Raw genomic sequence first — 17,998 nt, forward strand, 5'->3', positions numbered from 1 at the left:
GAGTGTAATGTACAGTGTATCTGGGTGTAATGTACAGTATCTGGGTGTAATGTACAGTGTATCTGAGTGTAATGTACAGTGTCTGGGTGTAATGTACAGTATCTGGGTGTAATTTACAGTGTATCTGAGTGTAATGTACAGTATCTGGGTGTAATGTACAGTATCTGGGTGTAATGTACAGTATCTGAGTGTAATGTCCAGTGTATCTGAGTGTAATGTACCGTATCTGGGTGTAATGTACAGTGTATCGGGGTGTAATGTACAGTATCTGGGTGTAATGTACAGTGTATCTGAGTGTAATGTACAGTATCTGGGTGTAATGTACAGTGTATCTGAGTGTAATGTACAGTATCTGGGTGTAATGTACAGTGTATCTGAGTGTAATGTACAGTATCTGGGTGTAATGTACAGTATCTGGGTGTAATGTACAGTATCAGAGTGTAATGTACAGTGTATCTGGGTGTAATGTACAGTATCTGGGTGTAATGTACAGTATCTGGGTGTAATGTACAGTGTATCTGAGTGTAATGTACAGCATCTGGGTGTAATGTACAGTGTATCTGGGTGTAATGTACAGTGTATCTGGGTGTAATGTACAGTGTATCTGGGTGTAATGTACAGTATCTGGGTGTAATGTACAGTGTATCTGGGTGTAATGTACAGTATCTGGGTGTAATGTACAGTATCTGGGTGTAATGTACAGTGTATCTGGGTGTAATGTACAGTGTATCTGGGTGTAATGTACAGTATCTGGGTGTAATGTACAGTGTATCTGGGTGTAATGTACAGTATCTGGGTGTAATGTACAGTATCTGGGTGTAATGTACAGTATCTGGGTGTAATGTACAGTGTATCTGAGTGTAATGTACAGTATCTGGGTGTAATGTACAGTATCTGGGTGTAATGTACAGTGTATCTGGGTGTAATGTACAGTGTATCTGGGTGTAATGTACAGTATCTGGGTGTAATGTACAGTGTATCTGGGTGTAATGTACAGTATCTGGGTGTAATGTACAGTATCTGGGTGTAATGTACAGTATCTGAGTGTAATGTACAGTGTATCTGGGTGTAATGTACAGTATCTGGGTGTAATGTACAGTATCTGGGTGTAATGTACAGTGTATCTGAGTGTAATGTACAGTATCTGGGTGTAATGTACAGTGTATCTGGGTGTAATGTACAGTATCTGGGTGTAATGTACAGTGTATCTGGGTGTAATGTACAGTGTATCTGGGTGTAATGTACAGTATCTGGGTGTGATGTACAGTATCTGGGTGTAATGTACAGTGTATCTGAGTGTAATGTACAGTATCTGGGTGTAATGTACAGTTTCTGGGTGTAATGTACAGTTTCTGGGTGTAATGTACAGTATCTGAGTGTATTGTACAGTGTATCTGGGTGTAATGTACAGTATCTGGGTGTAATGTACAGTATCTGGGTGTAATGTACAGTGTATCTGGGTGTAATGTACAGGGTATCTGAGTGTAATGTACAGTATCTGGGTGTAATGTACAGTATCTGGGTGTAATGTACAGTGTATCTGAATGTAATGTACAGTATCTGGGTGTAATGTACAGTATCTGGGTGTAATGTACAGTGTATCTGAGTGTAATGTACAGTATCTGGGTGTAATGTACAGTATCTGTGTGTAATGTACAGTATCTGAGTGTAATGTACAGTGTATCTGTGTGTAATGTACAGTGTCTGGGTGTAATGTACAGTGTATCTGAGTGTAATGTACAGTATCTGGGTGTAATGTACAGTATCTGGGTGTAATGTACAGTGTATCTGGGTGTAATGTACAGTATCTGGGTGTAATGTACAGTATCTGGGTGTAATGTACAGTGTATCTGGGTGTAATGTACAGTACCTGGGTGTAATGTACAGTATCTGAGTGTAATGTACAGTGTATCTGAGTGTAATGTACAGTATCTGGGTGTAATGTACAGTATCTGGGTGTAATGTACAGTGTATCTGGGTGTAATGTACAGGGTATCTGAGTGTAATGTACAGTATCTGGGTGTAATGTACAGTATCTGGGTGTAATGTACAGTGTTTGAGTGTAATGTACAGTATCTGGGTGTAATGTACAGTGTATCTGAGTGTAATGTACAGTATATGGGTGTAATGTACAGTATCTGGGTGTAATGTACAGTATCTGAGTGTAATCTACAGTGAATCTGGGTGTAATGTACAGTATCTGGGTGTAATGTACAGTATCTGGGTGTAATGTACAGTGTATCTGAGTGTAATGTACAGTGTCTGGGTGTAATGTACAGTATCTGGGTGTAATTTACAGTGTATCTGAGTGTAATGTACAGTATCTGGGTGTAATGTACAGTATCTGGGTGTAATCTACAGTATCTGAGTGTAATGTACAGTGTATCTGAGTGTAATGTACAGTATCTGGGTGTAATGTACAGTATCTGGGTGTAATGTACAGTGTATCTGGGTGTAATGTCCAGTATCTTGGTGTAATGTACAATGTATCTGAGTGTAATGTACAGTATCTGGGTGTAATGTACAGTGTATCTGAGTGTAATGTACAGTATCTGGGTGTAATGTACAGTGTATCTGAGTGTAATGTACAGTTTCTGGGTGTAATGTACAGTATCTGGGTGCAATGTACAGTATCTGAGTGTAATGTACAGTGTATCTGGGTGTAATGTACAGTATCTGGGTGTAATGTACAGTGTATCTGAGTGTAATGTACAGTGTCTGGGTGTAATGTACAGTATCTGGGTGTAATTTACAGTGTATCTGAGTGTAATGTACAGTATCTGGGTGTAATGTACAGTATCTGGGTGTAATGTACAGTATCTGAGTGTAATGTCCAGTGTATCTGAGTGTAATGTACCGTATCTGGGTGTAATGTACAGTGTATCGGGGTGTAATGTACAGTATCTGGGTGTAATGTACAGTGTATCTGAGTGTAATGTACAGTATCTGGGTGTAATGTACAGTGTATCTGAGTGTAATGTACAGTATCTGGGTGTAATGTACAGTGTATCTGAGTGTAATGTACAGTATCTGGGTGTAATGTACAGTATCTGGGTGTAATGTACAGTATCAGGGTGTAATGTACAGTGTATCTGGGTGTAATGTACAGTATCTGGGTGTAATGTACAGTATCTGGGTGTAATGTACAGTGTATCTGAGTGTAATGTACAGCATCTGGGTGTAATGTACAGTGTATCTGGGTGTAATGTACAGTGTATCTGGGTGTAATGTACAGTGTATCTGGGTGTAATGTACAGTGTATCTGGGTGTAATGTACAGTATCTGGGTGTAATGTACAGTGTATCTGGGTGTAATGTACAGTGTATCTGGGTGTAATGTACAGTATCTGGGTGTAATGTACAGTGTATCTGGGTGTAATGTACAGTGTATCTGGGTGTAATGTACAGTATCTGGGTGTAATGTACAGTGTATCTGGGTGTAATGTACAGTATCTGGGTGTAATGTACAGTATCTGGGTGTAATGTACAGTATCTGGGTGTAATGTACAGTGTATCTGAGTGTAATGTACAGTATCTGGGTGTAATGTACAGTGTATCTGGGTGTAATGTACAGTGTATCTGGGTGTAATGTACAGTATCTGGGTGTAATGTACAGTGTATCTGGGTGTAATGTACAGTATCTGGGTGTAATGTGCAGTATCTGGGTGTAATGTACAGTGTATCTGAGTGTAATGTACAGTATCTGGGTGTAATGTACAGTGTATCTGGGTGTAATGTACAGTGTATCTGGGGGTAATGTACAGTGTATCTGGGTGTAATGTACAGGGTATCTGGGTGTAATGTACAGTATCTGGGTGTAATGTACAGTATCTGGGTGTAATGTACAGTATCTGGGTGTAATGTACAGTGTATCTGGGTGTAATGTACAGTGTTTCTGAGTGTAATGTACAGTATCTGGGTGTAATGTACAGTATTTGGGTGTAATGTACAGTGTATCTGAGTGTAATGTACAGTATCTGGGTGTAATGTACAGTATCTGGGTGTAATGTACAGTGTATCTGAGTGTAATGTACAGTATCTGGGTGTAATGTACAGTATCTGAGTGTAATGTACAGTGTATCTGGGTGTAATGTACAGTATCTGTGTGTTATGTACAGTATCTGGGTGTAATGTACAGTGTATCTGTGTGTAATGTACAGTATCTGGGTGTAATGTACAGTATCTGGGTGTAATGTACAGTATCTGTGTGTAATGTACAGTATCTGGGTGTAATGTACAGTGTATCTGAGTGTAATGTACAGTATCTGGGTGTAATGTACAGTGTATCTGGGTGTAATGTACAGTGTATCTGGGTGTAATGTACAGTGTATCTGGGTGTAATGTACAGTGTATCTGGGTGTAATGTACAGTATCTGGGTGTAATGTACAGTGTATCTGGGTGTAATGTACAGTATCTGGGTGTAATGTACAGTATCTGGGTGTAATGTACAGTATCTGAGTGTAATGTACAGTGTATCTGGGTGTAATGTACAGTATCTGGGTGTAATGTACAGTATCTGGGTGTAATGTACAGTGTATCTGAGTGTAATGTACAGTATCTGGGTGTAATGTACATTGTATCTGGGTGTAATGTACAGTATCTGGGTGTAATGTACAGTGTATCTGGGTGTAATGTACAGTGTATCTGGGTGTAATGTACAGTATCTGGGTGTAATGTACAGTATCTGGGTGTAATGTACAGTGTATCTGAGTGTAATGTACAGTATCTGGGTGTAATGTACAGTTTCTGGGTGTAATGTACAGTTTCTGGGTGTAATGTACAGTATCTGAGTGTATTGTACAGTGTATCTGGGTGTAATGTACAGTATCTGGGTGTAATGTACAGTATCTGGGTGTAATGTACAGTGTATCTGGGTGTAATGTACAGGGTATCTGAGTGTAATGTACAGTATCTGGGTGTAATGTACAGTATCTGGGTGTAATGTACAGTGTATCTGAATGTAATGTACAGTATCTGGGTGTAATGTACAGTATCTGGGTGTAATGTACAGTGTATCTGAGTGTAATGTACAGTATCTGGGTGTAATGTACAGTATCTGTGTGTAATGTACAGTATCTGAGTGTAATGTACAGTGTATCTGGGTGTAATGTACAGTATCTGGGTGTAATGTACAGTGTATCTGAGTGTAATGTACAGTATCTGGGTGTAATGTACAGTATCTGGGTGTAATGTACAGTGTATCTGGGTGTAATGTACAGTATCTGGGTGTAATGTACAGTATCTGGGTGTAATGTACAGTGTATCTGGGTGTAATGTACAGTATCTGGGTGTAATGTACAGTATCTGAGTGTAATGTACAGTGTATCTGAGTGTAATGTACAGTATCTGGGTGTAATGTACAGTATCTGGGTGTAATGTACAGTGTATCTGGGTGTAATGTACAGGGTATCTGAGTGTAATGTACAGTATCTGGGTGTAATGTACAGTATCTGGGTGTAATGTACAGTGTTTCTGAGTGTAATGTACAGTATCTGGGTGTAATGTACAGTATCTGGGTGTAATGTACAGTGTATCTGAGTGTAATGTACAGTATATGGGTGTAATGTACAGTATCTGGGTGTAATGTACAGTATCTGAGTGTAATCTACAGTGAATCTGGGTGTAATGTACAGTATCTGGGTGTAATGTACAGTATCTGGGTGTAATGTACAGTGTATCTGAGTGTAATGTACAGTGTCTGGGTGTAATGTACAGTATCTGGGTGTAATTTACAGTGTATCTGAGTGTAATCTACAGTATCTGGGTGTAATGTACAGTATCTGGGTGTAATCTACAGTATCTGAGTGTAATGTACAGTGTATCTGAGTGTAATGTACAGTATCTGGGTGTAATGTACAGTATCTGGGTGTAATGTACAGTGTATCTGGGTGTAATGTCCAGTATCTTGGTGTAATGTACAATGTATCTGAGTGTAATGTACAGTATCTGGGTGTAATGTACAGTGTATCTGAGTGTAATGTACAGTATCTGGGTGTAATGTACAGTGTATCTGAGTGTAATGTACAGTTTCTGGGTGTAATGTACAGTATCTGGGTGTAATGTACAGTATCTGAGTGTAATGTACAGTGTATCTGGGTGTAATGTACAGTATCTGGGTGTAATGTACAGTGTATCTGAGTGTAATGTACAGTGTCTGGGTGTAATGTACAGTATCTGGGTGTAATTTACAGTGTATCTGAGTGTAATGTACAGTATCTGGGTGTAATGTACAGTATCTGGGTGTAATGTACAGTATCTGAGTGTAATGTCCAGTGTATCTGAGTGTAATGTACCGTATCTGGGTGTAATGTACAGTGTATCGGGGTGTAATGTACAGTATCTGGGTGTAATGTACAGTGTATCTGAGTGTAATGTACAGTATCTGGGTGTAATGTACAGTGTATCTGAGTGTAATGTACAGTATCTGGGTGTAATGTACAGTGTATCTGAGTGTAATGTACAGTATCTGGGTGTAATGTACAGTATCTGGGTGTAATGTACAGTATCAGAGTGTAATGTACAGTGTATCTGGGTGTAATGTACAGTATCTGGGTGTAATGTACAGTATCTGGGTGTAATGTACAGTGTATCTGAGTGTAATGTACAGCATCTGGGTGTAATGTACAGTGTATCTGGGTGTAATGTACAGTGTATCTGGGTGTAATGTACAGTGTATCTGGGTGTAATGTACAGTATCTGGGTGTAATGTACAGTGTATCTGGGTGTAATGTACAGTGTATCTGGGTGTAATGTACAGTATCTGGGTGTAATGTACAGTATCTGGGTGTAATGTACAGTGTATCTGGGTGTAATGTACAGTGTATCTGGGTGTAATGTACAGTATCTGGGTGTAATGTACAGTGTATCTGGGTGTAATGTACAGTATCTGGGTGTAATGTACAGTATCTGGGTGTAATGTACAGTATCTGGGTGTAATGTACAGTGTATCTGAGTGTAATGTACAGTATCTGGGTGTAATGTACAGTGTATCTGGGTGTAATGTACAGTGTATCTGGGTGTAATGTACAGTGTATCTGGGTGTAATGTACAGTATCTGGGTATAATGTACAGTGTATCTGGGTGTAATGTACAGTATCTGGGTGTAATGTACAGTATCTGGGTGTAATGTACAGTGTATCTGAGTGTAATGTACAGTATCTGGGTGTAATGTACAGTTTCTGGGTGTAATGTACAGTTTCTGGGTGTAATGTACAGTATCTAAGTGTATTGTACAGTGTATCTGGGTGTAATGTACAGTATCTGGGTGTAATGTACAGTGTATCTGGGTGTAATGTACAGGGTATCTGAGTGTAATGTACAGTATCTGGGTGTAATGTACAGTATCTGGGTGTAATGTACAGTGTATCTGGGTGTAATGTACAGGGTATCTGAGTGTAATGTACAGTATCTGGGTGTAATGTACAGTATCTGGGTGTAATGTACAGTGTATCTGAGTGTAATGTACAGTATCTGGGTGTAATGTACAGTATCTGGGTGTAATGTACAGTGTATCTGGGTGTAATGTACAGTATCTGGGTGTAATGTACAGTATCTGGGTGTAATGTACAGTGTATCTGGGTGTAATGTACAGTATCTGGGTGTAATGTACAGTATCTGGGTGTAATGTACAGTGTATCTGGGTGTAATGTACAGTATCTGGGTGTAATGTACAGTGTATCTGGGTGTAATGTACAGTGTATCTGGGTGTAATGTACAGTATCTGGGTGTAATGTACAGTATCTGGGTGTAATGCACAGTGTATCTGGGTGTAATGTACAGTATCTGAGTGTAATGTACAGTGTATCTGAGTGTAATGTACAGTATCTGGGTGTAATGTACAGTATCTGGGTGTAATGTACAGTGTATCTGGGTGTAATGTACAGGGTATCTGAGTGTAATGTACAGTATCTGGGTGTAATGTACAGTATCTGGGTGTAATGTACAGTGCTTCTGAGTGTAATGTACAGTATCTGGGTGTAATGTACAGTATCTGGGTGTAATGTACAGTGTATCTGAGTGTAATGTACAGTATATGGGTGTAATGTACAGTATCTGGGTGTAATGTACAGTATCTGAGTGTAATCTACAGTGTATCTGGGTGTAATGTACAGTATCTGGGTGTAATGTACAGTATCTGGGTGCAATGTACAGTGTATCTGAGTGTAATGTACAGTGTCTGGGTGTAATGTACAGTATCTGGGTGTAATTTACAGTGTATCTGAGTGTAATGTACAGTATCTGGGTGTAATGTACAGTATCTGGGTGTAATGTACAGTGTATCTGGGTGTAATGTACAGTATCTGGGTGTAATGTACAGTATCTGAGTGTAATGTACAGTATCTGGGTGTAATGTACAGTATCTGGGTGTAATGTACAGTATCTGGGTGTAATGTACAGTGTATCTGGGTGTAATGTACAGGGTATCTGAGTGTAATGTACAGTATCTGGGTGTAATGTACAGTATCTGGGTGTAATGTACAGTGTTTCTGAGTGTAATGTACAGTATCTGGGTGTAATGTACAGTGTATCTGAGTGTAATGTACAGTATATGGGTGTAATGTACAGTGTATCTGGGTGTAATGTACAGTATCTGGGTGCAATGTACAGTGTATATGAGTGTAATGTACAGTATCTGGGTGTAATGTACAGTGTATCTGGGTGTAATGTACAGTATCTGGGTGTAATGTACAGTATCTGGGTGTAATGTACAGTGTATCTGGGTGTAATGTACAGTATCTGGGTGTAATGTACGGTATCTGAGTGTAATGTCCAGTGTATCTGAGTGTAATGTACAGTATCTGGGTGTAATGTACAGTGTATCTGGGTGTAATGTACAGTATCTGGGTGTAATGTACAGTGTATCTGAGTGTAATGTACAGTATCTGGGTGTAATGTACAGTGTATCTGGGTGTAATGTACAGTATCTGGGTGTAATGTACAGTGTATCTGGGTGTAATGTACAGTATCTGGGTGTAATGTACAGTATCTGAGTGTAATGTACAGTGTATCTGAGTGTAATGTACAGTATCTGGGTGTAATGTACAGTATCTGGGTGTAATGTACAGTGTATCTGGGTGTAATGTACAGGGTATCTGAGTGTAATGTACAGTATCTGGGTGTAATGTACAGTATCTGGGTGTAATGTACAGTGTTTCTGAGTGTAATGTACAGTATCTGGGTGTAATGTACAGTATCTGGGTGTAATGTACAGTGTATCTGAGTGTAATGTACAGTATATGGGTGTAATGTACAGTGTCTGGGTGTAATGTACAGTATCTGAGTGTAATCTACAGTGTATCCGGGTGTAATGTACAGTATCTGGGTGTAATGTACAGTATCTGGGTGTAATGTACAGTGTATCTGAGTGTAATGTACAGTGTCTGGGTGTAATGTACAGTCTCTGGGTGTAATTTACAGTGTATCTGAGTGTAATGTACAGTATCTGGGTGTAATGTACAGTATCTGGGTGTAATGTACAGTATCTGAGTGTAATGTACAGTGTATCTGAGTGTAATGTACAGTATCTGGGTGTAATGTACAGTATCTGGGTGTAATGTACAGTGTATCTGGGTGTAATGTACAGTATCTGGGTGTAATGTACAATGTATCTGAGTGTAATGTACAGTATCTGGGTGTAATGTACAGTGTATCTGAGTGTAATGTACAGTATCTGGGTGTAATGTACAGTGTATCTGGGTGTAATGTACAGTATCTGGGTGTAATGTACAGTATCTGAGTGTAATGTACAGTGTATCTGAGTGTAATGTACAGTATCTGGGTGTAATGTACAGTATCTGGGTGTAATGTACAGTGTATCTGGGTGTAATGTACAGGGTATCTGAGTGTAATGTACAGTATCTGGGTGTAATGTACAGTATCTGGGTGTAATGTACAGTGTTTCTGAGTGTAATGTACAGTATCTGGGTGTAATGTACAGTATCTGGGTGTAATGTACAGTGTATCTGAGTGTAATGTACAGTATATGGGTGTAATGTACAGTATCTGGGTGTAATGCACAGTATCTGAGTGTAATCTACAGTGAATCTGGGTGTAATGTACAGTATCTGGGTGTAATGTACAGTATCTGGGTGTAATGTACAGTGTATCTGAGTGTAATGTACAGTGTCTGGGTGTAATGTACAGTATCTGGGTGTAATTTACAGTGTATCTGAGTGTAATGTACAGTATCTGGGTGTAATGTACAGTATCTGGGTGTAATCTACAGTATCTGAGTGTAATGTACAGTGTATCTGAGTGTAATGTACAGTATCTGGGTGTAATGTACAGTATCTGGGTGTAATGTACAGTGTATCTGGGTGTAATGTCCAGTATCTTGGTGTAATGTACAATGTATCTGAGTGTAATGTACAGTATCTGGGTGTAATGTACAGTGTATCTGAGTGTAATGTACAGTATCTGGGTGTAATGTACAGTGTATCTGAGTGTAATGTACAGTTTCTGGGTGTAATGTACAGTATCTGGGTGTAATGTACAGTATCTGAGTGTAATGTACAGTGTATCTGGGTGTAATGTACAGTATCTGGGTGTAATGTACAGTGTATCTGAGTGTAATGTACAGTGTCTGGGTGTAATGTACAGTATCTGGGTGTAATTTACAGTGTATCTGAGTGTAATGTACAGTATCTGGGTGTAATGTACAGTATCTGGGTGTAATGTACAGTATCTGAGTGTAATGTCCAGTGTATCTGATTGTAATGTACCGTATCTGGGTGTAATGTACAGTGTATCGGGGTGTAATGTACAGTATCTGGGTGTAATGTACAGTGTATCTGAGTGTAATGTACAGTATCTGGGTGTAATGTACAGTGTATCTGAGTGTAATGTACAGTATCTGGGTGTAATGTACAGTATCTGGGTGTAATGTACAGTATCATAGTGTAATGTACAGTGTATCTGGGTGTAATGTACAGTGTATCTGAGTGTAATGTACAGTATCTGGGTGTAATGTACAGTATCTGAGTGTAATGTACAGTGTATCTGGGTGTAATGTACAGTATCTGTGTGTAATGTACAGTATCTGGGTGTAATGTACAGTGTATCTGAGTGTAATGTACAGTATCTGGGTGTAATGTACAGTGTATCTGGGTGTAATGTACAGTGTATCTGGGTGTAATGTACAGTGTATCTGGGTGTAATGTACAGTGTATCTGGGTGTAATGTACAGTGTATCTGGGTGTAATGTACAGTATCTGGGTGTAATGTACAGTATCTGGGTGTAATGTACAGTATCTGAGTGTAATGTACAGTGTATCTGGGTGTAATGTACAGTATCTGGGTGTAATGTACAGTATCTGGGTGTAATGTACAGTGTATCTGAGTGTAATGTACAGTATCTGGGTGTAATGTACAGTGTATCTGGGTGTAATGTACAGTATCTGGGTGTAATGTACAGTGTATCTGGGTGTAATGTACAGTGTATCTGGGTGTAATGTACAGTATCTGGGTGTAATGTACAGTATCTGGGTGTAATGTACAGTGTATCTGAGTGTAATGTACAGTATCTGGGTGTAATGTACAGTTTCTGGGTGTAATGTACAGTTTCTGGGTGTAATGTACAGTATCTGAGTGTATTGTACAGTGTATCTGGGTGTAATGTACAGTATCTGGGTGTAATGTACAGTATCTGGGTGTAATGTACAGTGTATCTGGGTGTAATGTACAGGGTATCTGAGTGTAATGTACAGTATCTGGGTGTAATGTACAGTATCTGGGTGTAATGTACAGTGTATCTGAATGTAATGTACAGTATCTGGGTGTAATGTACAGTATCTGGGTGTAATGTACAGTGTATCTGAGTGTAATGTACAGTATCTGGGTGTAATGTACAGTATCTGTGTGTAATGTACAGTATCTGAGTGTAATGTACAGTGTATCTGGGTGTAATGTACAGTATCTGGGTGTAATGTACAGTGTATCTGAGTGTAATGTACAGTATCTGGGTGTAATGTACAGTATCTGGGTGTAATGTACAGTGTATCTGGGTGTAATGTACAGTATCTGGGTGTAATGTACAGTATCTGGGTGTAATGTACAGTGTATCTGGGTGTAATGTACAGTATCTGGGTGTAATGTACAGTATCTGAGTGTAATGTACAGTGTATCTGAGTGTAATGTACAGTATCTGGGTGTAATGTACAGTATCTGGGTGTAATGTACAGTGTATCTGGGTGTAATGTACAGGGTATCTGAGTGTAATGTACAGTATCTGGGTGTAATGTACAGTATCTGGGTGTAATGTACAGTGTTTCTGAGTGTAATGTACAGTATCTGGGTGTAATGTACAGTATCTGGGTGTAATGTACAGTGTATCTGAGTGTAATGTACAGTATATGGGTGTAATGTACAGTATCTGGGTGTAATGTACAGTATCTGAGTGTAATCTACAGTGAATCTGGGTGTAATGTACAGTATCTGGGTGTAATGTACAGTATCTGGGTGTAATGTACAGTGTATCTGAGTGTAATGTACAGTGTCTGGGTGTAATGTACAGTATCTGGGTGTAATTTACAGTGTATCTGAGTGTAATGTACAGTATCTGGGTGTAATGTACAGTATCTGGGTGTAATCTACAGTATCTGAGTGTAATGTACAGTGTATCTGAGTGTAATGTACAGTATCTGGGTGTAATGTACAGTATCTGGGTGTAATGTACAGTGTATCTGGGTGTAATGTCCAGTATCTTGGTGTAATGTACAATGTATCTGAGTGTAATGTACAGTATCTGGGTGTAATGTACAGTGTATCTGAGTGTAATGTACAGTATCTGGGTGTAATGTACAGTGTATCTGAGTGTAATGTACAGTTTCTGGGTGTAATGTACAGTATCTGGGTGTAATGTACAGTATCTGAGTGTAATGTACAGTGTATCTGGGTGTAATGTACAGTATCTGGGTGTAATGTACAGTGTATCTGAGTGTAATGTACAGTGTCTGGGTGTAATGTACAGTATCTGGGTGTAATTTACAGTGTATCTGAGTGTAATGTACAGTATCTGGGTGTAATGTACAGTATCTGGGTGTAATGTACAGTATCTGAGTGTAATGTCCAGTGTATCTGAGTGTAATGTACAGTATCTGGGTGTAATGTACAGTGTATCTGAGTGTAATGTACAGTATCTGGGTGTAATGTACAGTGTATCTGAGTGTAATGTAAAGTATCTGGGTGTAATGTACAGTATCTGGGTGTAATGTACAGTATCAGAGTGTAATGTACAGTGTATCTGGGTGTAATGTACAGTATCTGGGTGTAATGTACAGTATCTGGGTGTAATGTACAGTGTATCTGAGTGTAATGTACAGCATCTGGGTGTAATGTACAGTGTATCTGGGTGTAATGTACAGTGTATCTGGGTGTAATGTACAGTGTATCTGGGTGTAATGTACAGTATCTGGGTGTAATGTACAGTGTATCTGGGTGTAATGTACAGTGTATCTGGGTGTAATGTACAGTATCTGGGTGTAATGTACAGTATCTGGGTGTAATGTACAGTGTATCTGGGTGTAATGTACAGTGTATCTGGGTGTAATGTACAGTATCTGGGTGTAATGTACAGTATCTGGGTGTAATGTACAGTATCTGGGTGTAATGTACAGTGTATCTGAGTGTAATGTACAGTATCTGGGTGTAATGTACAGTGTATCTGGGTGTAATGTACAGTGTATCTGGGTGTAATGTACAGTGTATCTGGGTGTAATGTACAGTATCTGGGTATAATGTACAGTGTATCTGGGTGTAATGTACAGTATCTGGGTGTAATGTACAGTATCTGGGTGTAATGTACAGTGTATCTGAGTGTAATGTACAGTATCTGGGTGTAATGTACAGTTTCTGGGTGTAATGTACAGTTTCTGGGTGTAATGTACAGTATCTGAGTGTATTGTACAGTGTATCTGGGTGTAATGTACAGTATCTGGGTGTAATGTACAGTATCTGGGTGTAATGTACAGTGTATCTGGGTGTAATGTACAGGGTATCTGAGTCTAATGTACAGTATCTGGGTGTAATGTACAGTATCTGGGTGTAATGTACAGTATCTGGGTGTAATGTACAGTGTATCTGGGTGTAATGTACAGGGTATCTGAGTGTAATGTACAGTATCTGGGTGTAATGTACAGTATCTGGGTGTAATGTACAGTGTATCTGAGTGTAATGTACAGTATCTGGGTGTAATGTACAGTATCTGGGTGTAATGTACAGTGTATCTGGGTGTAATGTACAGTATCTGGGTGTAATGTACAGTATCTGGGTGTAATGTACAGTGTATCTGGGTGTAATGTACAGTATCTGGGTGTAATGTACAGTATCTGGGTGTAATGTACAGTATCTGGGTGTAATGTACAGTGTATCTGGGTGTAATGTACAGTGTATCTGGGTGTAATGTACAGTATCTGGGTGTAATGTACAGTATCTGGGTGTAATGTACAGTGTATCTGGGTGTAATGTACAGTATCTGAGTGTAATGTACAGTGTATCTGAGTGTAATGTACAGTATCTGGGTGTAATGTACAGTATCTGGGTGTAATGTACAGTGTATCTGGGTGTAATGTACAGGGTATCTGAGTGTAATGTACAGTATCTGGGTGTAATGTACAGTATCTGGGTGTAATGTACAGTGCTTCTGAGTGTAATGTACAGTATCTGGGTGTAATGTACAGTATCTGGGTGTAATGTACAGTGTATCTGAGTGTAATGTACAGTATATGGGTGTAATGTACAGTATCTGGGTGTAATGTACAGTATCTGAGTGTAATCTACAGTGTATCTGGGTGTAATGTACAGTATCTGGGTGTAATGTACAGTATCTGGGTGCAATGTACAGTGTATCTGAGTGTAATGTACAGTGTCTGGGTGTAATGTACAGTATCTGGGTGTAATTTACAGTGTATCTGAGTGTAATGTACAGTATCTGGGTGTAATGTACAGTATCTGGGTGTAATCTACAGTATCTGAGTGTAATGTACAGTGTATCTGAGTGTAATGTACAGTATCTGGGTGTAATGTACAGTATCTGGGTGTAATGTACAGTATCTGGGTGTAATGTACAGTGTATCTGGGTGTAATGTACAGTATCTGGGTGTAATGTACAGTATCTGGGTGTAATGTACAGTGTATCTGGGTGTAATGTACAGTATCTGGGTGTAATGTACAGTATCTGAGTGTAATGTACAGTGTATCTGAGTGTAATGTACAGTATCTGGGTGTAATGTACAGTATCTGGGTGTAATGTACAGTGTATCTGCGTGTAATGTACAGGGTATCTGAGTGTAATGTACAGTATCTGGGTGTAATGTACAGTATCTGGGTGTAATGTACAGTATCTGGGTGTAATGTACAGTGTATCTGAGTGTAATGTACAGTATCTGGGTGTAATGTACAGTTTCTGGGTGTAATGTACAGTTTCTGGGTGTAATGTACAGTATCTGAGTGTATTGTACAGTGTATCTGGGTGTAATGTACAGTATCTGGGTGTAATGTACAGTATCTGGGTGTAATGTACAGTGTATCTGGGTGTAATGTACAGGGTATCTGAGTCTAATGTACAGTATCTGGGTGTAATGTACAGTATCTGGGTGTAATGTACAGTATCTGGGTGTAATGTACAGTGTATCTGGGTGTAATGTACAGGGTATCTGAGTGTAATGTACAGTATCTGGGTGTAATGTACAGTATCTGGGTGTAATGTACAGTGTATCTGAGTGTAATGTACAGTATCTGGGTGTAATGTACAGTATCTGGGTGTAATGTACAGTGTATCTGGGTGTAATGTACAGTATCTGGGTGTAATGTACAGTATCTGGGTGTAATGTACAGTGTATCTGGGTGTAATGTACAGTATCTGGGTGTAATGTACAGTATCTGGGTGTAATGTACAGTATCTGGGTGTAATGTACAGTGTATCTGGGTGTAATGTACAGTGTATCTGGGTGTAATGTACAGTATCTGGGTGTAATGTACAGTATCTGGGTGTAATGTACAGTGTATCTGGGTGTAATGTACAGTATCTGAGTGTAATGTACAGTGTATCTGAGTGTAATGTACAGTATCTGGGTGTAATGTACAGTATCTGGGTGTAATGTACAGTGTATCTGGGTGTAATGTACAGGGTATCTGAGTGTAATGTACAGTATCTGGGTGTAATGTACAGTATCTGGGTGTAATGTACAGTGCTTCTGAGTGTAATGTACAGTATCTGGGTGTAATGTACAGTATCTGGGTGTAATGTACAGTGTATCTGAGTGTAATGTACAGTATATGGGTGTAATGTACAGTATCTGGGTGTAATGTACAGTATCTGAGTGTAATCTACAGTGTATCTGGGTGTAATGTACAGTATCTGGGTGTAATGTACAGTATCTGGGTGCAATGTACAGTGTATCTGAGTGTAATGTACAGTGTCTGGGTGTAATGTACAGTATCTGGGTGTAATTTACAGTGTATCTGAGTGTAATGTACAGTATCTGGGTGTAATGTACAGTATCTGGGTGTAATCTACAGTATCTGAGTGTAATGTACAGTGTATCTGAGTGTAATGTACAGTATCTGGGTGTAATGTACAGTATCTGGGTGTAATGTACAGTATCTGGGTGTAATGTACAGTGTATCTGGGTGTAATGTACAGTATCTGGGTGTAATGTACAGTATCTGGGTGTAATGTACAGTGTATCTGGGTGTAATGTACAGTATCTGGGTGTAATGTACAGTATCTGAGTGTAATGTACAGTGTATCTGAGTGTAATGTACAGTATCTGGGTGTAATGTACAGTATCTGGGTGTAATGTACAGTGTATCTGGGTGTAATGTACAGGGTATCTGAGTGTAATGTACAGTATCTGGGTGTAATGTACAGTATCTGGGTGTAATGTACAGTGTTTCTGAGTGTAATGTACAGTATCTGGGTGTAATGTACAGTGTATCTGAGTGTAATGTACAGTATATGGGTGTAATGTACAGTGTATCTGGGTGTAATGTACAGTATCTGGGTGCAATGTACAGTGTATCTGAGTGTAATGTACAGTATCTGGGTGTAATGTACAGTGTATCTGGGTGTAATGTACAGTATCTGGGTGTAATGTACAGTATCTGGGTGTAATGTACAGTGTATCTGGGTGTAATGTACAGTATCTGGGTGTAATGTACGGTATCTGAGTGTAATGTCCAGTGTATCTGAGTGTAATGTACAGTATCTGGGTGTAATGTACAGTGTATCTGGGTGTAATGTACAGTATCTGGGTGTAATGTACAGTGTATCTGAGTGTAATGTACAGTATCTGGGTGTAATGTACAGTGTATCTGGGTGTAATGTACAGTATCTGGGTGTAATGTACAGTGTATCTGGGTGTAATGTACAGTATCTGGGTGTAATGTACAGTATCTGAGTGTAATGTACAGTGTATCTGAGTGTAATGTACAGTATCTGGGTGTAATGTACAGTATCTGGGTGTAATGTACAGTGTATCTGGGTGTAATGTACAGGATATCTGAGTGTAATGTACAGTATCTGGGTGTAATGTACAGTATCTGGGTGTAATGTACAGTGTTTCTGAGTGTAATGTACAGTATCTGGGTGTAATGTACAGTATCTGGGTGTAATGTACAGTGTATCTGAGTGTAATGTACAGTATATGGGTGTAATGTACAGTGTCTGGGTGTAATGTACAGTATCTGAGTGTAATCTACAGTGTATCCGGGTGTAATGTACAGTATCTGGGTGTAATGTACAGTATCTGGGTGTAATGTACAGTGTATCTGAGTGTAATGTACAGTGTCTGGGTGTAATGTACAGTCTCTGGGTGTAATTTACAGTGTATCTGAGTGTAATGTACAGTATCTGGGTGTAATGTACAGTATCTGGGTGTAATGTACAGTATCTGAGTGTAATGTACAGTGTATCTGAGTGTAATGTACAGTATCTGGGTGTAATGTACAGTATCTGGGTGTAATGTACAGTGTATCTGGGTGTAATGTACAGTATCTGGGT

Source organism: Neoarius graeffei, chromosome 15 (assembly GCF_027579695.1).
Source record: "Neoarius graeffei isolate fNeoGra1 chromosome 15, fNeoGra1.pri, whole genome shotgun sequence".
Taxonomy (NCBI): domain Eukaryota; kingdom Metazoa; phylum Chordata; class Actinopteri; order Siluriformes; family Ariidae; genus Neoarius; species Neoarius graeffei.